Below are 19719 nucleotides of genomic sequence, written 5' to 3' on the forward strand. Positions count from 1 at the left end.
TAGACCACTATAGCCACTCAATGCAATCATACATCCTCCATACAGCCTAGGTTGCTTCATTCTATCTTCAGTTCTTTATCTGCTTCTCTCTCTCCGCCCTTTTTCTCTCTCTCCCTCTTTTTCTCTCTCACATACACACACACACACACACACACACACACACACACACACGCACATACAATTTACAAAGCCACAATATTGTTTAAAACTCCAATCTTTCAAAGTCCCATGAAACAGGGGTTATCTCACCATAAATGTGAATCATCACTTTCCACACCTTAGTAGACATCTTCATGAGTTGCTATGGCTAAAAATCATCCATTTAGCTACAGTATGTCAACCTAATAAGGGGCCTTTCCAAATATAGTGGAGCTGGTGCTCAGAAATCAGAAGCATAGAATTACATTGCCCAAAGCCCATACTTGAAGTCTTTTAAGTTGGTGTCATCTGCCAATTATTGAACTCCATTGGAAAAGTCTTTGAGAATCTGTAAGAGTTATTCTGCTTTAAAACAAAAACTCAAAACAAGTTGTCTCACTTTACCTGCACGTTTTATGAGATATTGCCAAATTTAAGCCCTGAGATTGCTTAAGGAAAAAGTTTCTTGCCCCCACCTATCTGAAAGCCCCATTTATATCATGTGCAAATATGAAACAAGGAACTGTTTTTAAAACCAACATACTAATTTATACATGAGAAATGGAGTCTATGCCTTGAATAGTAGTAATCCCTAGAAAGCTATACATAAATCTCAATGATGTTGTCATTGCTCAAAAGTTTAGGGAAATTCTAGTTGTGATGCCTTCAGTCTCAATTGTGGGCTACAGAATCTTATTTTACTATTCTAATTGCTTTATAGTAACATTGCATTTTAGACCAAGTCTGATTATATTTGTTAAGCAGCTCCCTTCAAATGGGTTTCATCGCTCCAAAAATCAAATTCACTTTCAAAAGAAGATTAGCAAGCTATGGGATTTTTATGATTTTAGTTTTTATTTTGAACTTTAAAATCATCAACACAAACATTTCAATATATGAAGAAGAAAGGGAAATTTATATGGAAGTCTGACCTTCTGTTACATGTAGTTTTTTATGTCTAGTTAGATATTAAATTTAACAGACTAGTTTGTGTCTCCTGTACTTGTTATCTTCTGTGAATTTTAAAAAGTTTTATTAATGCTCTGTTTTAACATATTTATCACCACTACCAATGGATCCCTCCATAGAAATAGCACCTGGTACCAAATATGTGTGAATACATGGTCTAGAGCAGGGCTTCTTAAACTTTTTCCATGTGTGACTCCTTTTCACCCGGGAAATTTTTACATGACCCTGGGTATATAGGTATATGAAATAGGTAGACATAACCTTTTACTGTTGCCAAATTTCTCACTATCCCCACATTCAGTTACTCAACCCACAGTTCAAGAAACTTTGCCCTAGAATTCATACTCCAAATCACCCTCATACTACAAAATCAGGTCTTCAGTCTGGGCTGTTACATATCCTCAGGGCTCCTGGGATACCCATGAAAGGTGAGCATGTCTTTTCTAGTGATCACAAACCATGAGCAGTGTACTTCCCCAAGATTATTAGTTGAGAATCAATTTAGTCAGCTAGCCTTAAGTGACTTTTAGAAAGGGTTATTTCTAAGTTGATAATAGTTGGAACATGGCTGTTGGAACAAATTGTTCTCATTTACCCATTCCACCAGGGCAAGTCTTCATATGTTTGAGGTAGACAAGCCCTAACTCACTAATGGGTCTGAAGCCTATAGGTTATCTTCAACCTCATTTAGCCCCACTGTTGAGATGGGTTTTACTAGGGTATGGCCACTGTACATGCTACAACTTCTTGGAGAGTGAGAATTGAGAGCTAGGTTCACACAAAAGGTGGATGAGCAGTCCTGAAAAGGGTTCAGGATCCCTCACACCAGAGTGGTAGTCCTCCCTAAGAACTCTACAACACTCCTGATACTCTATTAAGTATCAGAGCATTTAATCATCTACTTTAAGTAGGGGGTAGGGGGTAGAGGGGTGACTTGATTCAAGTAAATCACTCTTCCTGGAATTTAAAAAGCCTACAGGAAATTCACATAAAACAAAACTAGAAAGGTAGAGTGGCGAGTAGCAGGCTGAGGAATTTGCAATCTCAGGGTTTAAATTTGGCAATATCTCATAAAATGTGCAGGTCAAGTGAGGCAATGTTTTGAATTTTGTTTTAAAAGCAGAAAATTCTTATAGGTTTTCAAAAAACTTTTCCAATGGAGTTCAAGAACTGACAGATGCCCCAAACTGAACAAACATTTAAAGGTTCATTGTTGCTGTTGCTGTTTTTTAAATAGGTGTTTTAAGCATTGTGTTCTCCGTTAGATTCAAGCTAGTCTCCTGATAGTTTATGATCAATATTGGACACCTATAGGACATTCAACAACTAATAAAAGTAGATTTACTTGTGTGTTTTGTTATCCTTTGTTCTCAAAGAGGACCAAGACAGATGTCATGACTTGTAATGAATTGAAATTAAGTGAGAAAGGGTTGTGCAAAGTCACCAGCCTCACTTACTCATCCAGAGCCATCTGGGTCCAGTGGCAAGATATGGAGATGGCCCCAGATGTTTAAGGTAATTGGGGTTAAGTGACTTGCCCAGGGTCACACAGCTAGTAAGTGTGTCTGAGGTCAGATTTGAACTAGGTACTCCCAACTTCATGGCCAGTGCTCTATCCACTATGCCAACTAGCTGCCCCTTCAGCCTAGTATAAAGCTAAGACCAAAGCAGGGGTGGGGACTGTGAGTTCTGTTACTCTGAACTTGTGGAGTTTAGATTTATTTAGCCATAGTAGAAGGAGACTCAACACATATGGAGTGAAGATAGCCTAAACAGATTCTTAGGTGCCAATTGTGGTCCTGCTAGTCAAGCATCTGGGAGCACCTGGGGCTCTTCATGGATGGTTTGTATTCAAGCAACCAGGAAGTGATATCAACAATTTGAGACTTTAGCCTCATGAACAAATCAAGTCTTGAGTATGCTTTCCCTACTTAGATTGTAAAAGTCACTGACTTCGGGGCAGCTAGGTGGAGCAGTGGAGAGAGCACCGGCCCTGGAGTCAGGAGTATCTGGGTTCAAATCCGGCCTCAGACACTTAACACTCACTAGCTGTGTGACCCTGGGCAAGTCACTTAACCCCAACTGCCTCACTAAAAAAATAAAAAATAAAAAGTCACTGACCTTGGTGGAAGGGATATAAAGATGAAAATAAGTGACAACACTCCTACCCTCGAGCAATTTACAAAATTTACAAAAGGAGAAAAGACAATAAATAATATCATACAAACTGGAATGTGGTTAAACATACAAGAGAGGGCCAAACAGTCCTGTGAGAGTTTATGTTGGAGAGATCACTTCTGACTCGGACAACAGGAAACTTCATAGAGAAGGTTTCAGCTAAACTAGACTTTGAGAGACTATTAAGTTTTCAGCAGGTGGAGATGAGCACATTGGATGGAATGTGTGATATTATTAATGGCATGATGGTAGGATTCAGGATAAGTTTGAACCTTCCAATTTAGTTGGAATGTATCAATCAATATTCAGTAGTATTGTACATGCGGCACTCCCCCAATAGAATGTAAGCTCTTCGAGAGCAACGTGATTAATTTTTTTTAAAGATTTTGTGTTTCCAGGACCAGTACATTGGAAATACTTGTAAAATCGAAAGTTTTTAAAATTGAATTGTTCAATGAGGTATTAAATCCAGAAGATTTTTTTATACCAGGTGGCATTAGAAATTTTGAAGCAGGAATTCAGGATTAGATAGAGAGTGTTGGGGGGGGGAGATTGATGTTTCAGCATCACTTGTTAGTGAACAGAAAAGAAGACATTGGGGGCAGCTAGGTGGCATAGTGGATAAAGCACTGGCCCTGGAGTCAGGAGGACCTGAGTTCAAATCTGACCTCAGACACTTGACACTTATTAGCTGTGTGACCCTGGGCAAGTCACTTAACTCCAATTGCCTCACCAAAAAAGAAACAAAAACAAAAAAAAAGAAAAGAAGACATTGGAGACTTATAGGTACTATAATAATAAGGTAACACTGAGTTCCCGTAGTTAAATATCAAAGTTTCATGATACATTAAAAAAACTAAAAGAACCAATGGGAAAAACTTAAGAGCCATCTGGGATACCAAAATAAATTTCACTGGTTTCCAAAATTATTTTTCATGTCAGCAAACTAATTTCTCCTTTTTTTCTTTAATGCCTTTCTCCCAATCCACCCTTACCCCACCCTCTCCTTCCCCCAACACACATACAATGAAAAGCCATTAAGAAAACTTTGCCTGTGGTATGAAATTTTGGACATTTGATTGCTCTGCAAAACACAAGCTTGCTTTCAGCAATGGTGACATTTTGCCCCTAATCAAATGTAAGAATAGCTGTGTTAGGAGCTGTTATTTCAGTGTTAAAAAAAAAAATTGAAGCTCCACGCCTCTGACAAAGAATATGTTTTGTGAGTTGTTAGTCTCAGGAGGAATATAGAGAGGGAAGTTAATATTTCCTTACAAGACTTTCCATCACTGTAATGCCAGTATATTAATTGTAAATAATGCCAGGTTTTGTGCAAGAGAAAATTGGCCACATAATGAAAGGTAAGGGAAAGTAAAAGTTCTCTGATAAAGTGAGGTATATATTATAATGCACTTTATTAAGCATCAGTTAATGTGATAGTCTTTTTTTTTTCATTCTCACCATTATTTTTCAACTTTATGTTACACAAGAAATTTATTCTTTGTTATATAGCATTCCCATAAATCTTTTTAAATCAAAATTTTTATTGCTTTTCCATTTTTTCATTTTGACTGCTAGTGCTTGGGCTCTCCCCTCCCCCATGTAATGATTTTATCATATGGCTGGAATCAATATTCTAGTAACAGGGAGTACATACATCATTCGTCATCAGTCAGAACAGCAAAGACTAACAAAACACTTAGAAAAATTGAGCCTGAAAGCCATCTTTGTCAATGTGGTTTGCTGAACAGTTTTTGGGTTTGGTTTGGTTTTGGTCTTTTTAGGGTTTTTTGTCTTTTCAAGGGACACTAATATTTCTTCAATTTCAAGAGTGCCATGTAATTCAATACTAATTGGCCAAATATTTCAAGGGTAACATCATATTGATGGTAAATAAATATTTGGAAGCTATTTTGGCCCTGCACTAATCTTCTTTATGGGCCACTGATGCTTCTAGTATTATAATGCATTCAATTATTTGGGGAAGATCATGCTTAAATTTTCAAGTACTCAGATAGAATGTTTTGATCTCAATAATATGAGTATTCCTGTAAGCAATGTAGATTACACACTTGCCTTTCCTGGGGGAGGCTCCAATCCTTTTCCTCTCATAAATTCACAATAGTATTTCCAACATACTGTGGGCCATCCTAGCTTTCACCTGACATAAGAGACATCATCATCACCACCACCACCACTAAATATTTATGTAGCATTTACTATGTGTTAGGGACTGTTAGGCACTTTACAATTATTAATCTCTTTCAAACCTCACAACAACCCTGGGAGGTAGGTATCATACCCATTTTACAGATGAGTAAACTGAGGCAAACAGAGGTTAAGTGTGACTTGCCTAGGGTCACATAGCTAATAAAAGTCTAAGGGTGGTTTTGAACTCAAAGCTGCCTGAGCTCCAAGCCTGGCACTCTATTTCCTCCTCCACCTCACTGCCATGTACCTGCTTCAACAGAGCCTAAGGTTTACTGTAGTTCTCTCCCTCACATTCAGATTAAAAAATCAAACTGTCCCAGGTGAAAATTCATCTGGGTCTCTAGCACATAAAAATTTCTCCAGTAGATCCTACAATACTTTGGGCATTCCAAATGGAGATTTAAACCCACCCATTTTTAGGATAGATAGGTTAGTTTTAAAATAATTCAAACAGAGGGGCAGCTAGGTGGTGCAGTGGAAAAGGCACTGGCCCTGGATTCAGGAGGACCTGAGTTCAAATTTGACCTCAGACACTAGCTGACCGTGGGCAAGTCACTTAACCCTCATTGCCCTGCAAAAACAAAAACAAACAAACAAAAAAAGAATTCAAACAAATTCAAGCTTTTAGGATTCCCAAATAGTTCCTGAGATTCTTCAAAGGGGATTAAGCACTTGGGGCAGATTACTCAAGATTTCCAGATCATTAGGCAAACCTTATCTTATGAACCTATCTTTCATATGAACCTTAAGGCTCTAAAACAGGCTGTCTAGACTGAGACTCCAATAAGGTAAGCAGTCTAGATCTGTTCAAAAGGAAATTTAAAAAAAATTAACATGGATAAGCTCCCACAGTATGCTATAGATATATTGTTAGGCACCAGGATTCTAAGAATGTAGCATCTGTACTACTCATATAATTTTCCATACTTGTAGTGAGCTTTCTCACTTGAAAAACTGATTGTCCAATTACAATCTGAAAACAAACTACTAATTTATTCAGGTCTTCCCTGCAAATACATAAGGCCCTACAAATATACCTGTTTGAGCCTCCACAATATAGCACCCTCCATGGATGACTGGATTTCCCACCCACCCCCCCACCCCAACTCACACTCACAAATTGTATCTTCCAAGGGAATGGCTATTGAGTTGAAAAGTTCTCTGTTAGAGCCTATTGTAATTGAAATTAATGTAAACTGTGTGGCAGCTAGGTGGCACAATGGATAAAGTACCGGTACTGGATTCAGGAGGACCTGAGTTCGAATTTGACCTCAGACACTTGACACTTAATAGCTGTGTGACCTTGGGCAAGTCACTTAACCCTCACTGCCCTGCCAAAAAACAAATAAACAGACAAACAAAAAAGAAATTAATGTAAACTGAGGCACGAAGTTCTGAGCATTATTTGTTTATTAATAAAGCATGAATAAAAAGGTTAGTGGATACCTCAACAATGCCAGAGGAGGAGGAAGAAAAGAGGAGACATTGAGTGAAGGCTAAGAAGGTCTTTTATAAGAATTAGCAAAATGATAGAGCTAGATCTCAAACAACACAGGTATTTTCTTCTGATTGGCTATTAAAGACATTGAGTTTCCCTGGAAAGCAGGTGGTAGGTGGTGTTATAAAGATGGAGGTGATTTTTTAAAAGAGGATCAGTGACATCACAGGATGATGTCTTGACTCATTCCTGAATTGATTGAAGTGAGGCAGAATTGCACAAAGTCCTCAGTTTTATTCTCTCTTTCAGACTCATTGAAGTCCAGTGGCAAGATAAAAATCAGGACAATTGATGATAGCCCTGGATTCTATGGATGACCTTGGCATCTTTGATGTCTGACCAAGCTCTAAACATGACACAGTACCTGCTGCTTTCATGGCTGTTAGAACAAATTGTTCTCATCTGCCCAATTCACCAGGTAAGTCTTCACTTGCTTGAGGTAGATATCCCCCTAATTCATCAATGGGTTTGAGGCCTGTAGATTACCCTCAACCTGGTTTAGCCCCTCTGTTGATATGTGTTTTACCATAGGGTGATCACTGCACATGCTTCAGCTTCTTGGAGCCCCAGGTGAGAGTTGCATTCCAGGGGCACACCAAAGGTGGATGAGCAGGCTTGTAAAGGGCTCAGAAAGCCATAATACAAGAAGTGCCTATCCTCCTGAGCACCGCAAACGTCCCAAGGTAAAGATAATTACAAGACAAAAGTTTGATCTTTAGGAAAGTTTCTTCTGGATGTGGGGGGTAGGTGGTGGGTGAAATTTACAAAAGGGAATATTAAATCTCACTTGACTAAGGCTTAAAAATAGAATTAAAATCAATTTTCAGTTTTACAAGTCCATACTTTTAAAACTGTAGTTCATTAGCTCCACTGGTGTTTTTACCTTTAATAGACAGCCAATCGACATGATTAGCTCAAAGGAATGTAATAAAATGAAATGGTAAGAACAATAGCAATACTCCATAATCCTGGGCTTTGCTTTCCCATCGCCTTCTCAACTCCTGGCATTCAAGGCTAATTTGTCTTGATTTCTCTCACCAGCTTTCTTTACTCACACCTGGATTCCACTCCACCAGACATGCATAAGAGGAAAATAAAATGTCCTCCACCCCCAAATTCTACTAGAAATATTTCTAAGAGCTTCTGTCTTGACTCTAGAGAGTCTGTCTTGCTTTTTAAAGGCCACCCCAGGGTGTAGTTGATCCTTAACCAGCTAGCCATCTTATTATTCCATCAAGTTTGATTGAAGGGCTTCTTCACATATCCTAAATGAGTGATGAAAAGGCAGCACTCAGTAATGGTTACTAGGAAGACATGGAGGCCTACTTCTGGTTGAGATGTGATAAAAGCTCATCTATCTGATCTCAGGGAAATTTTGGGGGTAGAACCAAGAAACCTCTTCAGCCTGGAAGATCACGCACCCCCTGGACTCCATACACTGGAAATATCCTTTATACCTAGGACATCTGACTAATTCCTCCCAGAATCCCCATTTTAAGGAGGCCCAGCCCAGTCATGCCTTCAGTCTCCAGGCTATACTCCTGACTCCCCTGGACTTTCTCCACAATGCCTCCTCACTGGGTACCCTTATATCCCCCCCCCATTCTTTTTAGCTTTTTATGTATAATCCCCCTTTATTGGAATACAACCTACTAGAAGGCATGGTCTGTCTTTATTTCTGCTTGTATTTGTGCCTGACCCATAGTATTTAATAAATGCTTCTTATTACCTTGACTTGATTTGGTACCAGTGAAAGGGGGGGTGAGGATCAAGTCTTTTCCAGTCAGGTCAAATACAATCAATTTCATTTTTGGTGATATGATTCAGTGCTTCCTGTGTTCCAAGATTTCCAATTCTTTTTATCAAAGAAAGTATTCATGATACATGTATGAGGCCTCTAGAAGGTATACAAGCTTTGGGCCCATTCATTTTTTACTTCTGTCATATTTTCTAACATTTCCACCAACCTAGGCAATTCTCATCTTTGAAATCACCAAGGATCAAATTGCATGTTAATTTAATTTGAAGAGTCTTCTAAAGTTCTTGGTAGAATTTCTCTCTCTGTCCTCTGCATCATAAACAGGGATATAAGCTGCAACTTATATCCATGTTAGTCTCTTTGCAAAAACTTATCATGAGCATTCCAATAGGAGATGACCAAATGTCCCATAAAATTATATGTCTTATTGTCTTTGGAAAAATCATAAAACCAACTCTGCCAGCTCTTTTATTTGCTTCTTCAAGGGTCATTTTCCCTACATTTATCTTTGTTCATTTTCATTTACAACAATAATGTCAAGGCTGATACAACTGGGTTCCTCCAGTAGCATGCCTCTTTGTTGGCCTAATATCACATTTAGAGTGCCAACAGTTGTCGATATTTGAAAGGGTAGGAAAAAGGTATAATTCTTAGCGCCTGCTACCCTCTTTTCTGTAATTGCCACCATCACTGCAGAAGTAGCAGGAGACCACATAGGACTGAAGACCAATTTATATATTTCATTGTTTTATAGGTTGCTATGTACAAAGAAATCATCACCAAGTCACCAATCTCCCAGTCATGAGTCTTTCCATATTTAATGAAACTGCTCCTAGAAAGTATTCAGTCTGTTGCTGGACTATATTCTAAGCCTTTCCAGCATGATAGAATCTGCTAAGAGTCTACTGGCTTAGACTTTAAGAACCCAAGATTATTACTCATAGCTCATAGCATGACAAATTTAGAGCTGAAGAGAAACTTAGAGAACATTTAGCCCAACCCCCTCATTTTATAGATAAGGAAAAATGAGGGGTTAAGTGACTTTCCCAAAGTCACACAGGTAGAAAGGAGCAGAGAGTTGGGATTTGAACTCATGTCCTCTGACTACAAATTCAGCACTCTCTCAAAACTACTTTATCGTAAGCGCATTTTTTACAAACAAAAGTGATTCTCAAAAAAGTAACATCTAACCTCAAGTAGATGTGAAGATTTTCCCCCGAGACACATACATAATAAAGAAACATTTAAAAAATGTTCAGACCTGGGGCAGCTAGATGGCGCAGTGGTTAAAGCACCGGCCCTGGATTCAGGAGTACCTGAGTTCAAATCCGGCCTCAGACACTTGACACTTACTAGCTGTGTGACCCTGGGCAAGTCACTTAACCCCAATTGCCTCACTAAAAAAAAAAAAAAAAAAAAAAAAATGTTCAGACCAAATTGTTACAGCAAATACAGAAGCTAGGTCTACTTGTGCTTCTAATTATTTCTGGAAACAATTGGTCGTGAACAAGGAGAGCAAAGCCATATGCCATGGTGTAAAATTAAATAAGGTCCTTTTCTTCCTTGGTCAAATTATGGAAGTATGTGCAGTGTTGGGGTTTAAAGGAAGAAGATGTGGCCTATGAGAGGTCACAGTGATTGTCTTGGATGCCATACTGAACTGCTTCAGCAATTCTTGGTATATTAAGATGCGGACACAGGTAAATCAGTTCTTTAGGTAATTAAATGTGCCTGTTCTGTCTGTTCATCACTGAAAAGTCCTGGAGCACTTCCGCAGATCATTGAGAGGATTGTCAGGGCACAATTCTTGCATATAAAGTGAACACAAAGGCTGGCAAAGAAATCACTACAAGTCTTTCACAGAGATGGGGGTTCTTGTCCTTTGGTGACACTTACAGATACCAGGTGGTCTAGCATTTGGCCCAGAAATTCTGTTTCCTTTTTCTCAGATTAGCCTTTCTCCACTTTATCAAATAATTAGCATCGGCATAAGTCTTGGGGGATTGTTCTGACAAAAAGAAGAAGTGCATTCCAGACATTCAGGATCCAGACTGTGCAAAGGGATCAAGATGGGAGATGAAATGTCAGGGAATAGCTAGTAGGACAGTTTGATTGGAACAGTGAGGGATGAAGGGGAATGATGAAATAAGACTAGAAAGATAGTGAGAGATACTCGGGCTTTAAATGACAGGCTGAATATTTTATACATTTTTCTAGAAGCAATGGGAAGCTACAGAACATTTTTGAGTAGGGGTTAATTTGGTCATATATGTGTTTAAGAATATAAATTTGATGGCTATGTAAATGAATTGGAGAGAAGACTGAAGGCAGACTAAACAATTGAGGACCCACTGCAATAGTTCAGCCCTGGGAAGCTGCATTTGGTAATGTCTATGTGAGTGGAGAGATGTAGATTAAAATAAAAAAGACTTGTTAATTTATTGCTTATGGGGAAAGATGAAATTCGATATTATGAGAAGGAAGTAAGAGTCAAAGATGACTCTGAGGTTAGTCTGAGAGCATTCTCAATGATCCTGGAAGGAAAGCAAATAAATCTATAAATGGAATCATTTTTTAAGAAATGTATTTAGTGATCTACTTTCACCATTAATGATGTTGAATTAATCACAATTTAATTCTACCAACTCAAAGCCAGAAACAGGGACCAGGATTACCTGGGATGCTGGGGTAGGGAGTGGGGGCCAAGAGGGAGGGAAAAGTATGATATAATGGGGAAAGGACTGTGGAGACTTGGGGATCTGTCACAACCTAAACATGTGCCACTGGACTCTCTGGGCTTCAGTTTGCTCCTTTGTAAAATAAGGGAGATGGATTTCATTGATCTTTCAAGACCCTTCAAGCTTTGGCATTCTCTGATTTCAGGTGAGCATCAGTGAGCTTAGATTCCTCCCCTTGGCCCCACTGTGAAAGAAGCTCTGGGAGAAAGGCTAAATGGGAAATTATGAGGAGAGTAAGTGGGACTGAAGTACAGAGTCAGTTCTGCTTGCAATTCATGAACCAATTCAATCCAAGAAGCTAGATCTCATTTGGGGACTGAAAAGATGTTAGGAGCATTTCCAGTGAAACGAACAAGACTCAGAATCTCCAGATAGTACCTTAAAAGGTAGAGTGGTGTAAAGTTGCTATCTGTGTGGTGGCTAAAATTCTAGCTAAACGGTCTAAAAATCTATTGGTAGCCATAAATTATAAGCTTTAGCAAGAGTTTAGACTTTTAAGTATTTATTAAGGACCATAAGAATTTGGTGAGGAGAGAGAAAGAGGCCAAGATTCCTTCATCTATCTATCTCAGGGAGCTAACATCTCAGCTGCACTCCACCCGAGCTCCCAGCGAAAGAGAATGAGCTTCACCCTTTCTTGGCCCCAGAAGCCTCCCATGAAAACGGAAACAGGGCTGTCCACACACACACACACACACACACACACACACACACACACAGCTCCAAGCTAATTGACTGGTAGCTTTGATCGACAGTACCCATGAGCAAAAGTCACTTCCTGACACCAAGGCCACATGGCTTATCCTCAGGTCAGAGCTCACAAAATGTTCCTCCCAGCAGGGGGTGTTTTTCCAACTCTCACAGTGGAAAGAAGAAGGCAAAAGATCTACCTCATCATTTTCTAGGGCAAAGATGTTTCAGCCCCTTTTACCTGGATTCCTGGTGTACTGATTCCTAATACATACCTCCTTCCCTTTATTCCTGCTTTTCTTCCCAGTATCTCATCCTGGCCTCCAGCTTCCTGGTTCTATGTCTGGTCTCTCAGGTTGCCTGCCTTAATCTAGAATTTTACAATCTCCTCTATATAGAATAATGTTGTGGACAGAGCAGGGTATTTGAAATCAGGATACCAGAATTTAAGTAACCAGTTCTGATCATTAATAGCTTTATGACCATGAACAAGTCATTGATCATTTTGAGATTCAGTTTCTTCATCTGTAAAATGTGGATAATAATATTACTTACTCCAAAAGATTGCTGTGGGAAAAATGTTTCATAAAACTGAAGGTTCTAGTTAAATGTAAGTTATTATCATCTATTTTTGCTACCCCTAAGATTCCAAAAACTTAGGAAACATCTCCACTTCAATGTCTTGTCAACACCTAAAACTGAACTTGTATAAAATGGAACTCACCTTTCCCTGATCCCTGACCTTTTTGTTAACCTTCAAGTTTCTGATAATGACATCACCATTTCTCATGCACTTAGGCTTCTTATCTCAAAGTTATCTTCAACTTATCATCAGATATCCAATCTGTTTTCAAGTCTTCTTGATCCTTTCTCCATAACAGATTTTTCATCAGCCCCCTCCTTTTTACTTTCAATGCAATCACCCTAGTTCAAGACCTCATCTCTTTTTTCCTAGAGGAGGGTTTCTTTACTTGGAATCCATCAACTTATTTTGTGGGAAAAAATTATTATTGGTCTCCTCTATAATCTTATATATTTTATTTTATACAGTTAAAATCAATATTCGGAGGAGTCCATAAACTTTACTACACTGCCAAAAGAGTTAATATAGAAGAGAAAAATATTATGAATTCCTTACTTAGAGTATTATAATAGTTTTCTAATCAGTTTTTCTGCCCCATGCCCCAAACAAACAAACACACACACACACACACACTTTAATAAAATCAACACATTGCTGCCAAGGTGACCTTAATTTCTCCATTTTGATAATACTATTCATTTACTCAAAACTTTAAATTACTCCTAAAAGTCAACTGGTTAGAATTTGTACTCCCAACCTAGGGATTCAAATCCTTTTGGCAATCTGGCTCCAAACTATTTTTCTAGCCCTTTATCACACAATATCCTACATAGACTCTATATGATGTATTATATCTTTAAGCCTGATCAGAGTTCTAAAAAAAATAGTTTTTGAAGCAGTTACTCTGCCTCATATTTCTGTGTCAGTTGCTGCTGAGTTTTGAATATAAGCTGCTAGGGCGGCTAGGTGGTGCTGTGGATAAAGCACCGACCCTGGATTAAGGAGTACCTGATGTCAAATCCGGCCTCAGAACTTGACACTTACAAGCTGTGTGACCTTGGGCAAGTCACTTAACCCCAATTGCCTCACCAAAAAAAAAGAAGAAGAAGAAGGTAAACTTTGAATATAAGCTGCTATAAACTAGGGAAATATGGGCACCAAATTTTTATTTTAGGACAAATATAATTTATCTGATTATATTTTAAACCCAGAAACAGAACACAAGAGAGGTAAAAAGACAGATATCAGAACTTTATCAACTAAACTTGAAACTGGAAAGATGGATCCTAATCCTTTTAAGGAATAAATTAAGTGATCAGAAAATCAGAGAAGCTGACCAGAGGATTGACTAGTCTAGGTTCAATGCCATGACCAATGAGGTGTTATTCCAGTATAGCATAGATCAAGTCATCTTAGCAGTGAAAGCATCTATTCAACACAAAAGATACATTCATTAAAGAATCTTTGTGAACAATTCCTAAAACAGAGAGAATAATGAAGTTTATAGTTTCAGAGTTGTGAATTACCCTGAACACATGAGTTTTCCTCACTTGTGTACTTTCCAGACAGGTTTCTGTAAGTGTGTGCCCACTTTCTTCCAAAAATACTGAGTGCATTGGTAGGAGAGTGTGAACCAGATTTATATGTGAATTGAGAGGTATTTACTATTGATACATTTGCCATTAACATATGGGTAGCTTCAACATCATTTCTTTTGTTTTATTATTAAGTAAACAGTTATGTTTAATATGTAAAAATGTCATTTTGGTGAGCGGCTGGTTCTATAAATAGAAACATGTCAGTGGGTGCTAAAAATCTAAAGTAAAAAAATAGAAGAAATATGTTTCCTCATGACAAGTTATCTCTAGAACACTGAGATAAATTGAATGTAAATTGCTCGATGTTCCTTCTATGGGAAGCAACCTGCTAGTATGAGAAGAAATTGGAATGAGCAAACAAACCTAGAGAGTAAGAGGTAGAAGGTGTGAAGTGGTGCAGTGGAAGTGTCTACCCATGTACCCATTACATCTATAATCAAGTCAACCTGTATTATATAATTGTCTCCATTTACATTCTATCCTCTCCTAGGATGAATTTATTATTTTTTATCTTTTCTGGATATAGTAGACCCAACCCTATTTCTACCTATTGAAATCCTTTTCTTCTTCCATGGCCCAGTTCTGATGCCAATTTGCTATTGAACTTTCCTATGATTGGCACAGCTAAAAATGATCCATCTTTTGTCCAATTCCTCATGACACTTTCTTTAATGTTCCTATAAACTTACATTTTAATGTGTATTTGTAAATTTTTTTTATCAATTCAATTCCACAAATACTTGTTTAGTGTCAACTAGGTATCAGGCTTTGTAGACAAAAAGGGCAAAGATGAAACAATATCTACCCTCAAGAAGCTTTTATTCTATTCTTTCTATCAGATTTAATTATGAATGCAGCCTCTATGTTCTTTATTTTCCATTCTTGTATCCCCAACTCCTAGATACTTTAGTAGTATCTTGAACATTATAAAATGATTAATGATTGTTTAGTTTAAAAGTTAAAATCTATACATCAAATGCAGATAAGCTACAAAAATCCATGAATCTCAACTCTTTTTGGGGGGTGGGGCAATGAGGGTTAAGTGACTTGCCCAGGGTCACACAACTAGTGTCAAGTGTCTGAGGCCGGATTTGAACTCAGGTCCTTCTGAATCCAGGGCTGGTGCTTTATCCACTGCACCACCTAGCTGCCCCTGAATCTCACCTCTTGAACTCTTTTCAATTCTAAGGTAACTGGGGTACATTTCTACTTCCCAGAGACCCTTTCATTGTATATAAATGGGTACCTGTCCCTTATCCTTATCATTCCCTTCTTCCAACATAAGTCATCCTGTCTTCTCTTGGGTTCTGTGATGCTAGATAGATCTCTCTGTCAAGTAGAACTATAAGGCTGAGTTTGTCCTAAAGGATTGCATTCTTCCAGAAAAGTACTCTACAGGGATGGAGAACTTCTCTCCATCCTATATAAACTTGCAGAAGTCTTTCCTCTCAGTGGTGACCAACAATTAATTTGAGTTCAATATTTGAAATAACAAATACTGCAAGAACCTAGGTAAGGAATAAAGGAAACTCTTTTTTGGAAACCTTGGAGAAAGTAGAGGAAATAGAAAGAAAAAAAGAAACACAATAGAATCGAATTAAATTGGTATATTTGAAATCAATCCTATATTAGTTCTATAGAACTAACATCTGGATATATGGATGAGACAAGTCTCTTTCTTCAGCGTTTTGGCAAAAGAAAAGACAAAATCTTCTACTATTCCCATGTAAACTCTTAAAGTGTTTCTGGCCATGGTTTTACAGCAGCCCACCCCTTGACCTCTAGTCAATAAGAACAAAAAGTGATGTGGAAACCTCAAAATATGTGGTATGTGAAAGTATAATAATAATAGCCATAAGGGGTTTTCAAAGCTAATAATATACAAGCAAAATATGAGCTAGCTTAAATTTATAATGCTTTAGGAGACATTAAATGCAAATTTTGAGGGAAAATTGAAACACACAATAAGTTATTTCATATTATTTCCTTTGAAGGAGGTGGGTTTTAGAGCTTTAAATGCTAGCAAAAGAATACAGCTTTTTGTGAATAAAAATAAGATGGATTCTTACCAGATCAATACTTTGTTTTCAAGAGGCCAGGTTCTCATTCTATGTAACTATGGAAATCAAATTACATAGGAAGACAATCTGCCCCAGGGGGAGCTGCTTACACAGTTGAAATTTCTGATATTGCTAGTGAAATTGGAATTCTGTATGCAACTGTGTCGATCGAAGTCCACACAAGCTAACAGACACACACACAAACACATACACACTCACTCATACAATTTTACTAAGTTGCAGACTCACAGAAGGAACCAAAGCATACATGATAGGTTTGAAAAAAGCTTACTGAATCTGCTAGCATATAACAAAACCTAATGCAAAAATGTCATCTGTATCAATAACCTCTTTCCTGTTTAATTTAATAAATCTCTTAAATGCCTTTAACATTAATGCTTTAGCAATATTTTGATAAATTCTTCCATTATCTGAGTGTCCTTACTGATATTTTTCTTCTAACAAGAACCTTAAATTTAAACATTTTTAAAGTGATAAGTACTATTCCTTACTATGCCATCACTGAGTAACTCAAATAATTATTTTTCCCCTTTCATGATGTTAGCAATTCAAGCATTTATAGACACTTATCATCTCCGTCTCTTATCTTTAGTTTCATCTGTTTATCAAGTTCTTTTATCACCTTTTTATAGTACTTACCCTCTAATGCTTTTTTAAAATTTTCTTTATTGCCATTTTTTACCCCTTTCCAAATCACCAGAGTCCCAAAGGACACATAATTCTAATAGCCTAAAGGATTTCTTATCAAAGCTTTAGTAAGATGCCTTGCCACTTTTTCTCAGTCCCCTTGTTTAGAAGGATACTCAGGTATTGTTTTTACTTTGGCAAAACACTACATCACATTGTGAATCTTTATCTAGTTTTTGTCAAGCCTGGATCATTCTCTGCACTGAGGAGATTGTAAGTTAATTTTCACAGTTGATATCAGTCTTATTTTCTAGCAATTTCCCATTTTAAAATATTTAGATCATTTTACTGTCTCTAATTTCCATTATCTCATAGTTCAGTTGAAACCTTGGTGTCCAGGGAAAAACAATTATTATTGGCTATCTTCTACAAGCACTGTGAGGGAAGAAAAGTATAAGATGTAGTCCCTATCCTTAGCAAGATTACAATTTAATTTTTTTTAATTCAAGTAATACATGCATAAAAATTCAAGAAATACATGCATAAAAATTAAATGACAACATTAAAACTTAAGCAGGACAAGAATAGGGAGATTGCATAAGGAAGTATATGATTAATAGGCAAATTACTTCTATAGACAATAATTGCTACGTGGGATTAGAAGAGAGTTCACTTCTAGCCAAACTGGCCAGAAAAGGAATGAAGTATGATAAAACCCATGTTATAGATTTTTCTGACAGTAACATAGTAAGAGAGGTGCCCTGTTTAGCCCAGAGGACATGGTTTGATCATCAGTATAATCTAATCTATGGTACCATAAACCATGAATTTACAAAAGGAATTAACTATGACTTTGTTGTTGTTGGCGTTGGAAGGAACAGTGGAAAGTGTCCACAGGTATAGTTTAAAAGGAGAAAGCATCCTGGAAATAGGGGCCAAGTAGTTGGTTCCAGGTATGCTGGAGCCAACTCAAACTGTGTCACAAGAGCTGATTGCTCAATTTTCAGTGAGTTCTTAATTGACAAATGCTATAAATAAGGGCTTTATTTATTGTTTGTTAATTGTCTAGTCTTAAGAAAGTGATGGGTCAAAAGTTAATAATGCACATTAAATATAAAAGTGTGACGAGAATACTTTTTCCCCAGAGACTCACTTTTTGATCATGTCTATGGCCTGAGACCAATTCATATTTTTCTTGGAAGCTTTGGACATGGGAGCTTTGACTTTGTTATCTTCTTCTGAGGGTGCATTTTGATCTTTCTTGTCACCATAGAAACTTTCTGTGGTCAGAATTTTTTCTGTTTGCTCATTTTCCCAGCCTATTTCTTGACTTTTTACTCTTTCTTAAAGTGAGGCACTGCTTCCAGGGTGGAGGGCACACTGTCCCAAGCTTCAGGGCATTTGTGCAACTGTTTTCAGAGATACTTCTAGGGATGTGTAAGTTTTTAGTTCTACCAAGGTAGTTTGATTTAAGGAGATGTACAGAGACTCACTTGTTAAACATTTGCTAACACATCCCTGAGGCCAAGAAAGGCAGGCTAGTCCTGCTATTTAATACTTGAGCAACCTTGGACAACTTATTTAACTAGACCATAGTTTTCTCATCTGTAGAATCAAGTATTTAGATATAAGGCAGGGGCTCTTAAACTTTTATGTTTGTGTCATAGGTACTACCCCTTTGCTAATCTGGTGAAGCCTATGGATTCCTTTTCAGAATAATGTTTTTATATGCATAAAACAAAATATGTAGAACTACAAAGGTAATCAATTATATTGAAATACAGTTATTGAAATAATTTTCTAAACAAATTTGCTGACCTACAGTTAAGAACCCCAACTAAGGTCCCCTCTGTGTTCCTATTACCCTTTTGATTAACCATTAAATCTTCATAAAAGTAAAAACAAACATATAAAATATTCAAAATATTTTACAAGGTTGAATATGACCTTCACAGTCAGGTTCAATCTTGTTAAATGAAACTCACAATTTCATAATTCACTGGTAGAAAATTCTATGAAAAGCAACTAACACTACATGGATCATTTATAAGGGCTTTTCATAAATAGTTTTTTTTTTTTACCCTTAAGGTTTCACTCAGCCTTTTCTATGCAACATCTAATTAATTTCAAAATATTTAATTCATTTAAAGTTCTAAGACTTTAGGCATTGGACAGAAAAAAACCCCACAAATCCCATGGTTTTTCCTTTAGCATTTCTCTCCTGATGGGTTGTACCACTTAGTGCTTTCCAGAGAGAATCCTTGCTTTCTTGTCTAAGTGACGCACCAAGGCTGCAGACAGGTGAGTGCTTATAAACATAGCTACTGTTAGCACATGAAGCAGATCGAGGGTGATAAAGAAGGAAATCCTCCAAATGAAACAGAAATGACATAGAGACAGAGAGTTTTCCCAGTGCTCTTTGCACCACGAAAGGAAGTCTTTCTCTGTTTCCCTCCTTTGGCTCGTTGCGTCTTCACTGAGCAAAACAAAAACAAAACATTAAAATACTAGAAATCTACTCATTTTGAAGGCTCTCCAACCCCCAAATCAAAGGAAGAAGGTATTACTTAAAAAGTCATTTTATAAACAAAAATCAATAAAATAGAAATAACTTACTTTAAAGTCAGGAGTCCTCTTCTTTTCCCTTCC

Source organism: Dromiciops gliroides, chromosome 4 (genome assembly GCF_019393635.1).
Source record: "Dromiciops gliroides isolate mDroGli1 chromosome 4, mDroGli1.pri, whole genome shotgun sequence".
Classification (NCBI taxonomy): domain Eukaryota; kingdom Metazoa; phylum Chordata; class Mammalia; order Microbiotheria; family Microbiotheriidae; genus Dromiciops; species Dromiciops gliroides.